The sequence below is a fragment of the Zingiber officinale genome, chromosome 3B (assembly GCF_018446385.1).
Source record: "Zingiber officinale cultivar Zhangliang chromosome 3B, Zo_v1.1, whole genome shotgun sequence".
In the NCBI taxonomy this organism is placed as follows: Eukaryota; Viridiplantae; Streptophyta; class Magnoliopsida; order Zingiberales; family Zingiberaceae; genus Zingiber; species Zingiber officinale.
This window is the reverse complement of record NC_055991.1, coordinates 27,235,220-27,252,619: the sequence shown is the minus strand read 5'-3', so window position 1 is coordinate 27,252,619 and position 17,400 is coordinate 27,235,220.

Here is a 17,400-nt window from a genome sequence, read left to right as displayed (position 1 = left end):
ATATGCAACGGAAATAACTCGAAACAAGACTCACAATGTTAATACGTAGATTTACTTGATATCCTGCTCAAGAAGAGGTGACTAATCTAAGGATCCACACATGACACACACTCCACTATGACAAATACTCCTTCTCGATAACTACCGGAGGTGGAGAAACCTCGTACAACACTCACACAACAAGATACAACGTATGCAAAAAAAAAAAAATACAAGAATACAAAGTAAAACCTCTTCTTGCTTGACCTTGTTGATGTAGATCGCCTTTTAAACTTTGGAAGTGCAACAACACTTGTCTCTGTTAGTTAGAGCCTTAGAGCCAATCATATGATGATTATTGTATGAGCTCGATGTATTATATTTCTATATACTTATAAAGGTATTTCTTTATGGTTATTATACTTACTTGTATTAGTTCCAAATAACTAAGTATAATAACGTCCTTGAGTAGAAGGTTCTTATCTATATCAATCGATTGGTTGAATTGATAGTAAGATGATATAGAGAACACTACTCTTAGTCATTCCTAGTCAAGTATTAACATTCAGGGACAATGTTAATGCAATGAGACTAGCATGTAGGTTAACTCGATGACTTGATCTCACAAGTCATGGATATAGAGATATCAAGTTGACACATGAATATGCATTGGAGAATGTATACTAAATGACCCGCCATGAGAAAGTATCATGAATTGTTATATGAGTGTCATATACTTAGCTTTCTCATGTGACTATTAGTATGACTATCAATCCTTGGACTTGAAGTCACCATGGTTCCCTACATAAGGAGTTGCATACTTTGGCTTCATCAAACATCACCCGTAACTGGGTGGACTATAAAGGCAATTACTGGGTATGTAATAAATTATGTGGAGGGATGTGAGTGATGTAGATGAGATCTATCCCTCCTATATGACGGGAGTGACATTATGATTCTTGATAGAGTGAGACCACTAAGTGCATGACCATGCCCAAATGAGTCAATATGAGATATTGAGCTCATTTGTTTAGAGTGAGTCTACTTGGAGTTCGAGATATAAATTGATTAGAGGATTGTTGGTGCGGGAAGCATCCGATGATCAAACCGGTGTTTTGATTATGTCAAAGGGTTCAAGTTAAGTTGTTTTGTTATCTAATGAGCTTAAACAAGTGTGCAGGAAAGTCCTAACTGCGGTTAGGCAGGTGGAAAATCCTAAGGGGTGGTAACCTTAGGTCCTAGGGGGTGGTAACCCTAGGTGGAGAAAAACCCTAGGGGGCGGTAACCCTAGGTCCTAGGGGGTGGTAACCCTAGGTGGAAAGTCCAGTCGGTCTGGAGGACCAGACTGGCATCAGGTAAATCTCCTGAGTGGAGTAGGTGAGGACGCGTTCCCCGTAGAGGGAACAGTAGGTGTCGGGTCGACCTAGGGTTTCCGGTCGAAAACCCGAAGTCAGACCCGGATAGTCCGAAGGCTTTCAATTCATTTTTTATTATCTTTTGTGTTCTAACTCTGTTTTGCAGGAAACTAACACTTTTGTGCAGGGTTAGTACTGACCGGGATCGGTCGACCGAACCTTGGGATCGGTCGACCGAACCTTCAAGCTACCAGATCAGATCTCCAGAAGTTGGACCGGGTTCGACCAGGGACCGGTCGACCAGACCTCGGGATCGATCGACCAAACCTGGGATAGGTGTCGACTGGATCAAGCCGAGGTGTGCGGGTCAGAGGAGACTGATCGGTCGACCGAACCTTGGGATCGGTCGACCGAATCTAGGGATAAAGTTTGACCAGATCGAAGCAGAGCGGCGGATGGACAGATCAGATGCAGTGGAGATCATCTGATCGGTCGACCGAACGTGGGGATCAGTCGACCGATCCACTTTGGGTCAAATCTGATCCCGAGACTTGGGGATCTGGATCAGACCTTGCAGAGCTATAAAAAGGGGCCTCGAGGTCCAGCTCAGTACATCAAATTCCGAACAGAAGTCTTGTGCTCTCGTGTGCTCCGTACGCTTCAACAACGCTCTGCTGCAACAACGAACTGAACCTCCAACGCTCTTCTACTGTCTTGTTCGTTGGTAAAACTTTCTTGTTTGCTCTTAACTGTAATTGCTTCTAGCTTGTAATAGTTCGAATTTATAGTTGTTGCCCACCGAAAGCGGTCAAGGACCGCGGGCCTTCGAGTAGGAGTCAAGATAGGCTCCGAACGAAGTAAAACACTCGTGTCTTGTGTGTTTTCATTTACTTTCCGCTGCGCTTATAATCTCTGTTTTAAATCGCTAAAAATAGCCACGAGCGCTATTCACCCCCCCTCCAGCGCTTTCGATCCATCAATTGGTATCAGAGCGGGGTCATTTTGAATCGGTGCAACCACCATTCAAAATAATTTGTCGTGGTATTTTCAGTTTTCTTTTCGGAGTCAATTAGAATTTGGCTTTATAGCTATATTCTAATTATTTTCTCGATTCGGCTTTCTGCTCGAGGTTGGTGCAACACCACCCGAGTTCGTGGTCTATTTTTTATACCGCACTACTAAGCCAGGACCAAGTCCTGGAACTTCCTTGTTGTCTATTTTTTTTAGTTGATCTAAAATGGCCCTTCAAGAAGGCTACAGTACGTCCCTGTCCCCCGTTATTCACCGGAGATGACTTCGGGTACTGGAAGGGTTGGATGGAGGCATATCTCCAGACTCATTTTGAAGTCTGGATGATTATAAAAATCGGATTCCAACTACCAACTGATAGCGCCGGCAAACCACTACCATATGAGGACTGGGACGCATCTCTGATTAAGAAGGTGGAAGTCAATGCCAAGGCGACCTGCACCCTCCAGTGTGGCCTATCAAAAGAAGAACTCAACCGCGTCGGCCCTTTCAGCAGTGCCAAGGAGCTGTGGGATAAGCTCATTGAACTTCACGAAGGGACGTCCGACACCAAAGTAAGTAAAAGAGACTTAATTTTCAATAAATTGTTTAATATCAAACTGCAGGAAGGTGAGACAGCCACCCAACTCCATGCCCGGATTCAAGATCTGCTCAACGGTCTTCATGCAATTGGACAGAAGGTAGATAACCGGGACATCATAAGGTATTCTTTAAACGCCTTTCCGAGGAACACCTTGTGGGCATCCATGGTAGATGCCTACAAGGTTTCTAAGGATTTATCTATTATCAAGTTAGATGAACTTTTTACAGAATTCGAACTTCATGAACAGACTAATGCACACCCGACCGAGAAAGGGTTGGCTTTGGTTGCAGGAACAGGAAGAATGCGCGAATCAAAGATGAAGCGCAGAACCGAACCTGAGTCAGAAGAAGAACCAGATTCGGAAGACGACGATGAGCTTACAATCGAAATAGTCAACCTGGTAAAGAAACTCTGTAAAAAGAAGGGCTTCAACAAAAAGGATGTCAGAAAAGCTATCCAGTCCAAAGAAGCCCAACCAAGCTCGAAGGTCAAATTCAAAGTGACCTACTACGGGTGCAATCAAAAAGGGCACATCAAGGCAAACTGCCTGAACCAGAAGGATCCAAAGAAACCAAAGAGAAAGAAGGCATTGAAGGCAACATGGGACGAGTCTTCTTCCGAGGAATCCGACGACGAAGAACTCGAGCAAACGAACTTTCTTACGTTGACAGCCCGGGACTACAACAACGAATCCGTAAGCGAGGACGAATCGGAAGCCGAGTCCGAGAGAAGCCACGGATCCGCATCCGTTTCCGAAGGGCCAAACCCCTCTGTAAGTAAAAATCGTTTATATAGCTTAATTAATTATTTAATGCATAAAGTAGCTAAGTCTAAAATTCGAATCAAGTCGCTTCTAAAGGAGGTAACACTCCTTAAAGAAACGACAAATAACGAATCCTTGACTGATCCAGTTCAGACTGGAACCTTAACTCAAGTTCAAAAACTTGAGGAAGAGAATTCTAACCTGAAAAGTCAAGTTAAGGATTTGAAGACAACCTTAGAACGATTTTCCCTGGGATCCAAGAATCTTGACTTGATTCTTGGAACTCAAAGGGAAATCTACAATAGAACTGGACTAGGATACAAATCTAAAAAGAAATATAAGTCATATTTATCTCTCATACAAAGAACAAATAGAAAAATGGTCCAAGCATGGGTTGCCAAGTCCAACCTGATCAATCAAATTGGACTTGGACAATATTGGGTTCCCAAGGATCAAATACATTACCTCGATAGACTATATCGAGGCTATGATCCAGGGGGAGCTAAAACGATTAAAATTCAAAAATAAAAATTCAAAATTAAAATTAAAATTTCAATTAAAAAAAATTCAATTCAATTAAAAAGTCGAAATTAAAATAATAAATTCAATTAAAAATTCAATTAAAATTAAAAAATTCAATTCAATTAAAAAGTCAAAATTAAAATAAAAAATTCAATTAAACAGTCGAAATTAAAATAAAAAATTCAATTAAAATTAAAAAATTCACTTCAATTAAAAAGTCGAAATTAAAATAAAAAATTTAATTTAAAAAAATTTCAATTAAAATAAAAAAAAAATCAATTAAAAAGTCGAAATTAAAATAAAAAATTCAATTAAAAATTCAAAATTAAACTTAACATTCGAAATTCAATTGAAAATAGAAAGAGGATCTAGAATAGCTGGTACCTGCAACTAATCTACCCGAAATGGGTAAACAAGAGTAGACTACCCGGCAGGGTAATTTAAGTCAGATAAAATAGGCTAGGTTTAACTTGATCCACGGTACTGGTGAAGTTTTTGGATGATAGTACGTTAGGGAAGCTTGGGCATCGCATGTCTAGGAAGATATGACTTCGACCTGGTGTATTTGGCCAAGTGGAACTAACCGAAGCTACCCTTAAATGGATCCTAACTAGTTAAACCAAGGTTTAGTATTAAGTTCAATGGGTAGGACTATTTGGAAAACCTCGAAGGCATGGTTACTTTAATGAGTTCCTTGTGACTCACCATAGCCCAGAAGTTTATCCAAAGAATGCTTACTTGTTAAACCCAAAGCTAAACCTGAATCTAACATAAAGTTAAACATACTCCTAAAATTGAATCTCAATTCATCTCACAAAAATTATAGGAGTCCCTGATTGAAAATTTAGATCGGGTGAGATGACTAAGGAATTAAAAATAACTTAAATATTTTTCAAATTAAAAATTAACTAATTTTTCAAAATTAAAAAATTAACTTAAAATATTTTTCAAACTTAAACACTTTTCAAAAAAAAAAAAATTCTTCAATAGAATTAACTAATTATTAACTCAGATTGGGTAGGATGCAAAATTAAGGACTTACTTCAATCAAACTGTCTTTTGATCCATCAACTACTTTATGTGTAGGAATTGGATCAATGAGTGTTGGACAGTGGATGCTCCAGACATATGACTGGAGATAGGTTGAAGTTCACTAAGCTAAAACTAAAGAACCTAGGATCAGTTGCATTCGGCAACGATGAAAAACTGAAAGTAATCGGAAAAGGTAATATCGAACTTAACTCCGAGTTTATTATTCGAAAAGTGTTACTAGTTAAAAATTTTAATTTTAATTTATTAAGTATAAGCCAATTATGCGATACTGGTTACTCAATTAATTTTACCAAGTCCGAATGTATAGTCAAACATATTGATAATCCAAAAATCATACTTAAGGGCACAAGGAAAGATAATGTCTACACCATTTATCTACCAACATCCTCGATAAAGTGTTTTCTAACACAACAAGAGGAAACTGAGTTGTGGCACAGGAGATTGGGTCACACTCACACAAGACTCATTTAAAAAATGAGTCAAAATGGACTTGTCAGAGGACTGCCCAAACTAAAAGTTATTGAAAATTCAATCTGTAATGCGTGTCAACAAGGAAAACAAACCAAGTCAACCCACAAGTCAACCAATCTAGGTAGGACTACTTGTTTACTTGAGCTCCTTCACCTAGACCTATTTGATTCACACGGAGCCAAGTCACTAAGCAAGAACCAGTATTGCTTAGTTATAATAGATGATTTCTCCAGGTTCACCTGGGTAAAATTTCTAAAAACAAAAGATGAAACCTTTGAAATATTTAGTAATTTTTGCAAATTAACAGAAAATGAAAAAGATACTAAAATTAAAAGAATAAGAAGTGATCATGGAGGAGAATTTGAGAATCACAACTTTACTGAATTTTGTGAAATAAATGGGTACAAACATGAATACTCCTACCCTAGGACCTCTCAACAAAATGGTTTAGTAGAACGTAAAAACAGAACCCTACAAGAAGCTGCTAGAACCATGTTAAACGAATATAAACTATCTAATCAATTCTGGGCTGAAGCAGTTAGTACAGCATGTTACATTCAAAATAGGATTTTAATTAACAAATTTCAAAATAAAACACCCTATGAAATTTATTATAATAAAATTCCCAACTTAAACTATTTAAAAGTATTTGGGTGTAAAGTCTTCATTTTGAACACTAAAGACTACTTAGGGAAATTTACATCAAAAACAATCCCGGGAATATTTTTAGGATATTCAACAACCAGTAGAGCATATAGAGTATATAACAAAAATACCCTAAAAGTAGAAGAAACAATAAATATAATATTTGATGAAGAAAATAAGTTACCCAACACAATAAATGAAAATGAAAATACAGAAAACATTAACCCAATAAACAGAGAAGATGACAAAATTCAACCTGAACCTATTGAATCTGAAGAACAAATCACTAACTCAAATGGTATACGACCAACTAGAACAAGCACAAACCACCACTTTGTAATAAATCTAACAAAAAACCCAATTCATCACTCAAGGACTAAACATATAGAAGTGAAACACCACTTTGTAAGGGATCACGTAGCTAAGGGTGATATTGAACTCAACTATGTTGAGTCAAAATCCAACCTAGCTGACATCTTCACAAAGCCCTTACCTGAACTTGAGTTTAGCTCACTTAGAAGGCAAATAGGAATGTGCTGGGTAGAATAGATATTAATTTTCAAAACTCACTGTCTTACTTCAAAACTCGTTCTTTTATTCTTTTCAAAATCTAGGAAAAATAATGATTTTAAAATCCCATTTTCTTAGAATTTTCAAAAAATATGACTTAGCCTAGGATCTACCCTAGAAATCTTGTTCCCCTAGATTTAAGTCAGAGCATCTCACAAATACCTAGGTATACCTTGCTTGTGTTTGTAAAATATAGAATGATGTGAGATGCATAGGGTACAGTCTGGACTCAAGAATGCTTATTACTGTGCATCAATATGAGTCTGGGCGTTAAACACTTTATTAACAGTAATCAAGTCAAGTCTTCCAGCCTTAGTCAAATCTAACTGGACTAAATGATTTTACTTGACTAACCAAGTGAAAGCTGTTGCTCTCTAGGCAATCAGCAAGTAGCTAACGGTTAGACAGTTGGTGAAGGAAATGTTAAGCTTAAGCATGCTTACACTTTAGGGCTCTGATACCTGATCAAAACAATTTAAATAATTTAACGTGACTCATGCTTGGACTAAAAGAACCTAAGAATTTATTAAAACATTAATCAAGGGGGAGTGAATTCTTCTTTTCAAGCTAGTTCTCTTGTAAAATAAAAATTATCTTTGACTTGTTTTTAAAGATTATCTTTGACTTGATTTTAAAAATTATTTTTGACTTGACTTAAAATTATGATAGATGTTATATTGAATTAACATTATTTTTAAAAGCTTGGATTTTCATATAATCATTTTTCAAAACTAAGCACTAAAATTATCCAAATCCTTTAAGTTTGTTTTTCAAAGCTAAGTACTTAAGTTAAGCTTTTATGAAAATCCTTTTAAAGTTAAATACTCAAGCAAAGTTTTTTTTTAAAATATATATATATATATATATATATATATATATATATACCTTTAAGTGTTTTGTCAAATTTTTTTTTATATAACTCATTTTTTCAAACAACAATTAGTTTCAAAAGATTAAGTTTAGCTAATTTTTGTTGAAAATGAGTTAAGCATTTTCAAAACCATTTCAAATTGAGCTTCAAAAGACTTGTTAAAATTTAGCTAAAACTTCTTTTCAAATTTAGCTAAGTGACTTCTATAGCCTTTTTTCAAAATTAACTAAGTTAAATATTTTTTCACAAAAGGTTTTTCAAATTTAGCTAAGTGACTTCTATAGCCTTTTTCAAAATTAACTAAGTTAAATATTTTTTCACAAAAGGTTTTTCAAATTTAGCTAAGTGTTTACCAAAGTAATTATTTTCAAATGCTAAATTTTGCTAAGTTTTTGTTGAAAACACTAAGTATTTTCCAAGGCATTTCCTAATTTAAGTAAAACAATTCTTTGTGAAACACTAAGACATTAAATAATGGCTACTCTTCAGGGGGAGCTTAAACTAATTATTCTTTTCTCTTCCTGATATTCTTTTTGATTTATGTCAAAGGGGGAGAGAAAAGTCAAAGTTAAAGAAATTAAGAATTTAAACATAAAGAGGAGCATAAGGAGAGAAAAGTCAAAGTTAAAGAAATTAAGAATTTAAACATAAAGAGGAGCATAAGTCTTACAACCATAAGTCTTACAATTTTTTTTTCATGCTCTTGTTTAAATTTCTTAATAATTTCATATTTAAATTTTGTCATACTTTTACTTAACTTTGAACTGTATTGTCATAATCAAAAAGGGGGAGATTGTTGGTGCGGGAAGCATCCGATGATCAAACCGGTTCGACCAGGGATCGGTCAGCTGGACCTCGGGATCGGTCGACCGAACCTGGGATAGGTGTCGACTCGATCAAGCCGAGGTGTGCGGGTCAGAGGAGACTGATCGGTCGACCGAACCTTGGGATCGGTCGACTAAATCCAGGGATAAAGTTTGACCAGATCGAAGCGGAGCGACGGATGGACGGATCAGATGCAGTGGAGATCATCTGATCGGTCGACCGAACGTGGGGATCGGTCGACCAATCCGCTTTGGGTCAAATCTGATCCCGAGACTTGGGGATCTGGATCAGACCTTGCAGAGCTATAAAAAGGGGCCTCGAGGTGCAGCTCAGTACATTGAATTCCGAACAGAAGTCTTGTGCTCTGTACGCTTCAACAACGCTATGCTGCAACAACGAACTGAACCTCCAATGCTCTTCTACTGTCTTGTTCGTTGGTAAAACTTTCTTGTTTGCTCTTAACTGTAATTGCTTCTAGCTTGTCATAGTTTGAATTTATAGTTGTTGCCCACCGAAAGCGGTTAAGGACCGCGGGCTTTCGAGTAGGAGTCGAGATAGGCTCCGAACGAAGTAAAACACTCGTGTCTTGTGTGTTTTCATTTGCTTTCCGCTGCGCTTATAATATGTGTTTTAAATCGCTAAAAATAGCCACGAGCGCTATTCACCCCCCCTCTAGCGCTTTCGATCCATCAAGGATGACACGATCTATGCCTCAATTGATCAATCTAGATGTCAAGGATAGAAGGATATTATCACATATTGTGAGAGTCATAATTAGTAGTCACAAAGGTGATGTTGGATCTCAACATTCTTGTAACTTGGGTAGTAATGATGTGTTGCTAGATACCGCTCATTACTTATGTTTCTAATGGGTTTAGGAGCATTGTCAATATTACAAGAACCTATAGGGTCACACACAAAAGGCAATTAGATGGAGATTAGGTTCATATGATGGACCAAGAGGATTAGGTTCATATGATAAACCAAATTAGATTAAGAGTAATCCACATTAAACTAATTGAGTTGGACTCAATTCGATTCATGTGTCAAATGAGTCTAATTTAGATTTGGATTCATTGAGTCAATTTAATTCAATGAATATAGATTTATCAAATTAAATTGACTTGAATCAAATGTTAGATTTGATCAACCATGGGAGATAAGAGATCAAGTTTGACTTGACTTGAGAGAGAAAATGAAGGGTCAAGTTTGACTTGACCAAATGCCACATCATTTGTGACTTGGCATGGGGCCAGCCAATGATGATGTTCCATATCAAGGCTACATCAAGTGTGTGCCACCTCATGAGGAAAACCAAGAGCCATGACTCTTGGTATTCCATGAGTGGCCGACCACTTAAAAGGGGAATAAGTGCAAGTGTGTGCTAACTTTAATTCTCTCTTCTTCTTCCTCTCTACTCCTCTCTCCCTCTCCTCCATTGTCGTGACCATCCAAGAGTGCTAGCACACTCTAAGTGGTTTTTCTCCATCTCTTGTCCGTGTGGATACGTGTAGAGGAGTGTACGCTTGACACTCTACGAGATCCGGCTACCGTTTGGACGAGCGGGATAAGCGAAGGGCATCACTACAAAGGTATAACTTCTATCATGTAGATCTACTGTAGATCTAGGAGAAAACTATGTATATGTAAATTTTTATCTTCGCACGGATCCGTGATAAGAACTTCGAGGTTTTTCGCAACGTAAAAAGTGGTTTTTGCGGCTTGAAAGTTCCAACAGTCTCCAAGAGCTTCCAAGAACTAGCGGTGAGTAGTGAAGAGAATCGCGTGCGCTGGAGGAAAGCTCGAATGAAGAAGAGATGCCGAGAAGAAAGCTCGCCACAACTTTATACCTGACTCTTCTAGGGCTCCCAATCAATTGGGCTTACTCCTAATCGATTGCCACGTCACATCTACGTAATCGTAGCCGTCTATCGCTCGCTATCTGTGCAACGGTCATATCCCAATCGATTATCCAATCGATTAGGGAGGCTTAAATTGATCGGTCAATCGATTCAGAGCGCATCTGTGCTCTACTAAAAAGGCCTGAATCGATCACCCGATCAATTCAGCCTTTCTCATGTCGCGTGAGATTTTCAACCCCAATCGATCGCACGATCAATTGGCGGTGCCCAATCGATCGGTTGAACGGTTGGGGAGGCTTCTGTGCTCGCAATTCAGACTCCCAATTGATCAACCGATCGATTTAGGTTGCTATTTATCGCAGCACTCTCCCAATCGATCGACTGATCGATTGGACTTCGATTCAATCGATCGGCTGATCGATTGTCTACCCTTGACTTGCTTAACTCAAGCTTAAAGGTTCCCAAATTTAACATCCGATCAACCGTGATCTGTTGAAACTCTTCATGCGTAGCATCCGGTCAACCTTGACTTGCTGGAACTTCTTCACTAAATGTCCGGTCAATCCTTTGACCCACTTGGACTTTTCTCCTCGTGCCAAGTGTCCGGTTAACCTTGACCCACTTGGACTTATCGTCTCGTGTCAAGTGTCTGGTCCTCCATTTCCCACTTGGACTTCCTTCCACCAAATGTCCGGTCACCCTTGGCCCATCTAGATTTCTTTGTACCAAGTATCCGGTCACTCCTTTGACCTACTTGGACTTCCCAACACCAGTTGTCCGGTCAACCTTAACCCACCTAGATTTTTACGTGACTGACTTCACTCACCAGGTCTTTCCATCTGCCTAGCTTCACTCATTAAGACTTTCCATCTGCCTAACTTCACTCACTAGGACTTTTACCTAGCTTCACTCACTAGGTTATTCAACTGCCTGGCTTCACTCACCAGGACTTTCACCTAGCTTCACTCATTAGGATTTTCACCTGGTTTCACTCACCAGGATTTGTCCATTGCCCAGCTTCACTCACTGGGGGTTTTAGCTTCACTCACCAAGACTTGCCTTTACCTAACCTCTAATTAGGACTTACCCAATCAAGTATTTGGTCAATCAAGTATTTGGTCAACTTTGACCTATTTGACTCTTCTTCACATCAAACTAGTTAAACTTTGACCAGAGGAGAAGTGCACCAACAATCTCCCCAATCAGACAATTGCACCTGCAATCTCCATATATTGTCAAACATCCCAAACATCAAAACTCAAAATTGAGCCAACTCAAGCTTAGTCAACCCGGTCAACCTAGCCCAGGGGATATTGTACCAACAATCTCTCCCTTTTTGATGTTTGACAATACCTTTAAGTTAGGCTAATCCCATAGCCTCAACTTCTTCTTCATTTCAAAGCATGAATGAGGGTTTCCTTCATTCTCTCCCTTTCCTAGAGGGCAAACTTCCTCTTTAGATAATGAAGGCTTAACTTAAACCTTACATTCTCCCCCTTTGGTACACATAAAAAATTCTCCTCTTAAAGAGTTACTCACATGTTCACAACTTCACTCGTTGTTCACAACACTACAATGAAGGTTTCATATCGTTCATTGTCTTCAATGCTCACCCTTGAGCATTTACCATTTCACAATGCTCAACCTAGAGCATTCATCATTCCAACAATGAAGGTCTCATACCCTTCATTGTATCTAATGCTCGCCCATGAGCATTAAGCCACTTCATAATGCTCATCCTAGAGCATTTTCTCTAACGAAGGTTAACTACTTTTCATGGTGTTTGAAAAAAATAATTTTCATGTCTTAGAGAGTGACTCCTCCTAAAGACATGCTCCAAACTTCTATCATTGCATTAACAATGACTTGGAATCCCTAAACCTTTAGAAAATCCAAAACTTGAAGTTTTGAAGTTTAATGGATTCAATATTGAAAGCAACCTCATCCTAAACTTCAACCTAGTGTTCCTTAACCATTTCTCATTGTTTTCATATGAAAACTATCCTTAAATGTATATAAATATATTTCAAGGGGTTAGAAGTGGTTAAAGAGACTAAAAATGGCTTAAAGTACTAAAATTAGGCTTTCTCAGTCAAAATCAGCATTCTCAATCGATTGGAGTTGAGACTCAATCGATTGAAGTCGTTTCAATCGATCCAATGATCGATTCCGCGAGCTTCTGTTCACGAAGAAAATGCTTGTATTGATCGACTGATCGATTCAGTAGTGTTGAATCGATTGGTGGATCGATTATGCGAGCTTCTGCTTGCGAGGAACTCAGTCTCAATCGATCACTCGATCGATTGAGACACTCCAATCGATCGCTCGATCAATTGAGACACTCCTATCGATTGCCCGATTAATTGGAGTTCTAATTTCTTGAAATTCAATTTCAGCGAAATTCAGAAATGTCTTAAAAATTCTACAAAATTCTAAAAATCATGAAAATTCTTGTAGATATTATTTAGGATATATACTATCATGGAAAAATAGTTTTATAAGAAAATACACCTTATTTTTAAAGATTAACACAAACTTGAAACTTCAATGCTTTCTTCTAGTTAGTGTCTAACTTTTCAATGATGATTGCTATCAAAAGATAGCCTTCACCAAGGTTTTCCAGAGTATTTGTAAAATGATTTTCAAAACTAATTTCCAACCATGTTCTTTGGGTTCAATGCATATGACGTGTACATTAGCTTTTCCAATGATTGAAGTACATATAACTATGTGTTTTGATAAAATCAAAACTCAAATAGATGCACTAAATCAACATCTTGAGTCTTGTTCATTATCCTAGCATCTCACTTGTATCTAATGTGCACTAAAATACATATAAGTCACCTTATAGTCTTTGTGAGATGTAGATTTTCGTTTTGCCCTAAACTAGGGATCATGCATATCTATCTAGACATTTTAGGAATTATGAACATCCACTTAGGATGTCACTTGTTAGTAAATGCAATTGTCCTTAATTATAAGAAAATTAAAATAATGCATGATAATTTATGACATACATCAAAATAAATAATTTTTTAAAAGAAAACATACTATAACTACATGATGTATGTATGACATGACATGTCATGATATTTTTTGTTGTGTTTTTCATAATAAGTATGAATACAAAATATGATATCATGACATATAATGAGCAAACAATCATGACAATTAGCATCAATAAAATATACTTAGATAGTCTATCTAAGTATCTTTAATCCTTAGCTAAATTAAAACTAATCCTAGATTGCCCTCATTTTCTTAAGAAAATGTCAAACTCCCAACTTGGCATTTCTTTTGCCTTTCCTACTTGTGCCAATTAAAGTTAAGTCCAAATCCTTAAATTTTGGCATAACTTACTCTTCCAAAAAGTAATCACTTAATCCTTTTCATTTTCAAAGGTTAACAAAAATCTTATACCTCCAAGTGTCAACTTTATCAATGTTAGGTTAACCACCCTACCCGTTTAGAGTTGACACTCTTTAAACCCATCTAGAGTGTAGAGAATATGCTTCTAGAAACCCAAAATCTATTGATGCTCCTTAGATGCTCTAGGTATTCACTAGGGATAACTTCCCTAGTTACCTTCCTAATGACCTTTCTAGGTTTCTTAGAAGCCTTGGTCACACTTGACTCACTTAGGTCAATTCTAGGGATAACTTCCATTGTGACCTTCTTAATTACTTTCTTTGACTTCTTAGAAGTCTTAGTCACATTGGTCTTGGAAAAAATATTTCTAGGAATAGCTTCCCTTGTATTTTTGACTTGACCTCTAGACCTAGGGTTGGTTCCATAACTACATGAAACCCTATAATATAAAGTTACATTCTTCTTGGCCTTAGGTTTGTATCCCAAACCTCTACGGCCATTTGATGACTTTTGTGTTCCTAAACCTAAGTTATACTCATTTTACCCTTTTAGAATATTTTTCATTCTTTTTAGGGTCTTTTCCAATTTGTCAAGTCTTGACCTCAAGGCTTGGTTTCCCATCTTTAAATCCTTAGTTTTGGATTTTTCATTTTTCCCTTGAGCATTTCTATTTCTAGGCTTGTATCTAAAGCCCTTAGAATTATTGTCTAAATTGTTATCTATCTTTCTAGCCTTAGATTGAGTGGTTGTAGCATGATAAGCTGTATATTTTTCCTTAACTCTACCATGTTTTCTATTTTCATGATAAATAACATTAAAATGATATAAATTAGAACTAGTATGCTTTTTATCATGGACTAAAGGAATTGGTTTAATAAATGATACCTCGAGTTTTCCTTTAGAAGCTCCCCTTGACTTGAGTTTCCTCCTTTGATTTTGATCGATTTCTTCCCCTTCGGACATTGACTCTGATAATGCCCATTTTGATGGCAAGTGAAGCACATAATGTGCTCTTTGTCTTTTCAGACCGAGGGACCAATATCCTTAGGCCTCTCCTTGCCCTTTCTTGCCCTTTGGTGCCACTTGACCCTTCTTCTTGACCAATTTGGGACACTTACTTTTGTAGTACCCTTTTTCCCTACACTCAAAACAAATGATATGATCTTTATTATTGACAATTGAAATTGTTATACATTTGCTTGTGGGGGTGTCACTTTCTTTATTTAATTTGAATGAGGATGCTTCTTCTTGATCCGACATTAAAGGTTCACGCTCCCCCTCAATCTTAGAGGTGGAGACCTCTTCATCTTCATCCTCAGTCACATAAAATAATGAGTACACTCCTTTGCCTTTATCTTTATGCTCTCTTGAGGAAGACTTTTCTTGATTTTCTTCTTCCGATATTGAGCACGTCTCAACTTCGGCTTCTTCTTTCTCCTGATTTAATGAATTACCCTCTTGGGATTCTTCTTGATTTTATACAGTAGAGGGTTCTTCATGAATCTTCATCAATTTGCTCCAAATCTCCTTGGCGTCTTGATAATCTCCAATTTGCCTCATGATTGTGTTTAGCAATAAACTAACTAATAATTTGATTATCTTATCATTTGCCTCACACCTTTGAATTTGCTCCTTGCTCCATTGCTTTTCTTGAGAATTTTGCCTTTTGAATTCTCTGGAGCTTCAAAGCCTTCCATGAGAGCAAATCATTGCTCTATCTCCATCATGAATAAATTTTTGATTCTTGATTTCTAAGAATCGAAGCTTGTCGATGTATACGGTGGAGACACCCTTGTATCAAATCCGATTTCATCTCAAAATTTGCATTTGAAGTTGAGCTCTTTTGAGGCCTTTAACTTTGTTGAACTTGCTTCAACTTCTTCTCCCTCTAGCTTGTTGCCCTTTCCGGCGATGATTCTGGTGAAGAGCGACCTCGCTCTGATACCACTTGTTATGGTCGATTTGTAGATAGAGGGAGGGGGGTGAATAGCTCATCGCACTTCGTTTGCTTGCTTCGATATTATTGATTATTGATTATTGATATGCAACAGAAATAACTCGAAACAAGACTCACAACACTAACACGTAGATTTACTTGGTATCCACCTATAGAAGAGGTGACTAATCCAAGGATCCACACATGACACACACTCCACTATGAAAAATACTCCTTCTCGATAACTATCGGAGGTGGAGAAGCCTCGTACAACACTCACACAACAAGATACAATGCACGCAAGAAGAAAATACAATAATACAAAGTAAAAAACCTCTTCTTACTTGACCATGTTGATGTAGATCACCTCTTGAACCTTGGAAGTGCAACAACACTTGTGTCCAAAAGCTTCCAAGAACTGGCTGTGAGTAGTAAAGAGAATCGCGTGCGCTGGAGGAAAGCTCGATCGAAGAAGAGATGCTGAGAAGAAAGCTCGCCACGGCTTTATGCCCGACGCTTCTAGGGCTCCTAATCGATTGAGTTTACTCCCAATCGATTGTCACGTCACATCTACGCAATCGCAGCCGTCCATCGCTTGCTACCTGTGCAATGGTCATATCCCAATCGATTAGCCAATCGATTGGGGAGGCTTGAATCGATCGGTCGATCGATTCAGAGCGCCTCTGTGCTCTGCTAAAAAGGCCTGAGTCAATCACCCGTCGATTCAGCCTTTCTTGCATCGCGCGAGATTTCTAGCCCTAATTGATCGATTGGGGAGACTTCTATGGTCGCGATCTAGACTCCCAATCAATCAGCCGATCGATTGGGCTGCTGTTTATCACAGCACTCTCCCAATCGATCAACTGATCGATTGAGCTTCAGTCCAATCGTTCGGCTGATCAATTGACCACCCTTGACTTGCTTAACTCAAGCTCGAGGGTTCTCAAATCCAACATTCGGTCAACCGTGACATATTAGAACTCCTCATGACTAGCATCCGGTCAATCTTGACTTGCTGTAACTTCTTCACCAAATGTCTGGTCAATCCTTTGATCCATTTGGACTTTTCTCCTCGTGCCAAGTGTCCGGTCAACCTTGACCCACTTGGACTTAGCGTCTCGTGCCAAGTGTCCGATCCTCCACGACTCACTCGGATTTCCTTCCACCAGATGTTCGGTCACTCTTGACCCATCTGAATTTCCTTGTGCCAAGTATCCGGTCACTCCTTTGACCTACTTGGGCTTCCCAACACCAAGTGTCCAGTCAACCTTGACCCACTTGGATTTCCATGTGCCTGACTTCACTCACCAAGTCTTTCCATCTGCCTAGCTTTACTTACTAGGACTTTCCATCTGTCTGACTTCACTTACCAGGACTTTTACCTAGCTTCACTCACTAGGATTTTCAACTGTCTGGGTTTACTCACCAGGATTTTCATCTGCCTGGCTTCACTCACTAGTACTTTCAATTGCCTAGCTTCACTCACTAGGACTTTCACCTGCCTGACTTTACTTACTAGGATTTTCACCTAGCTTCACTCACCAGGATTTTTCACTACCCGGCTTCA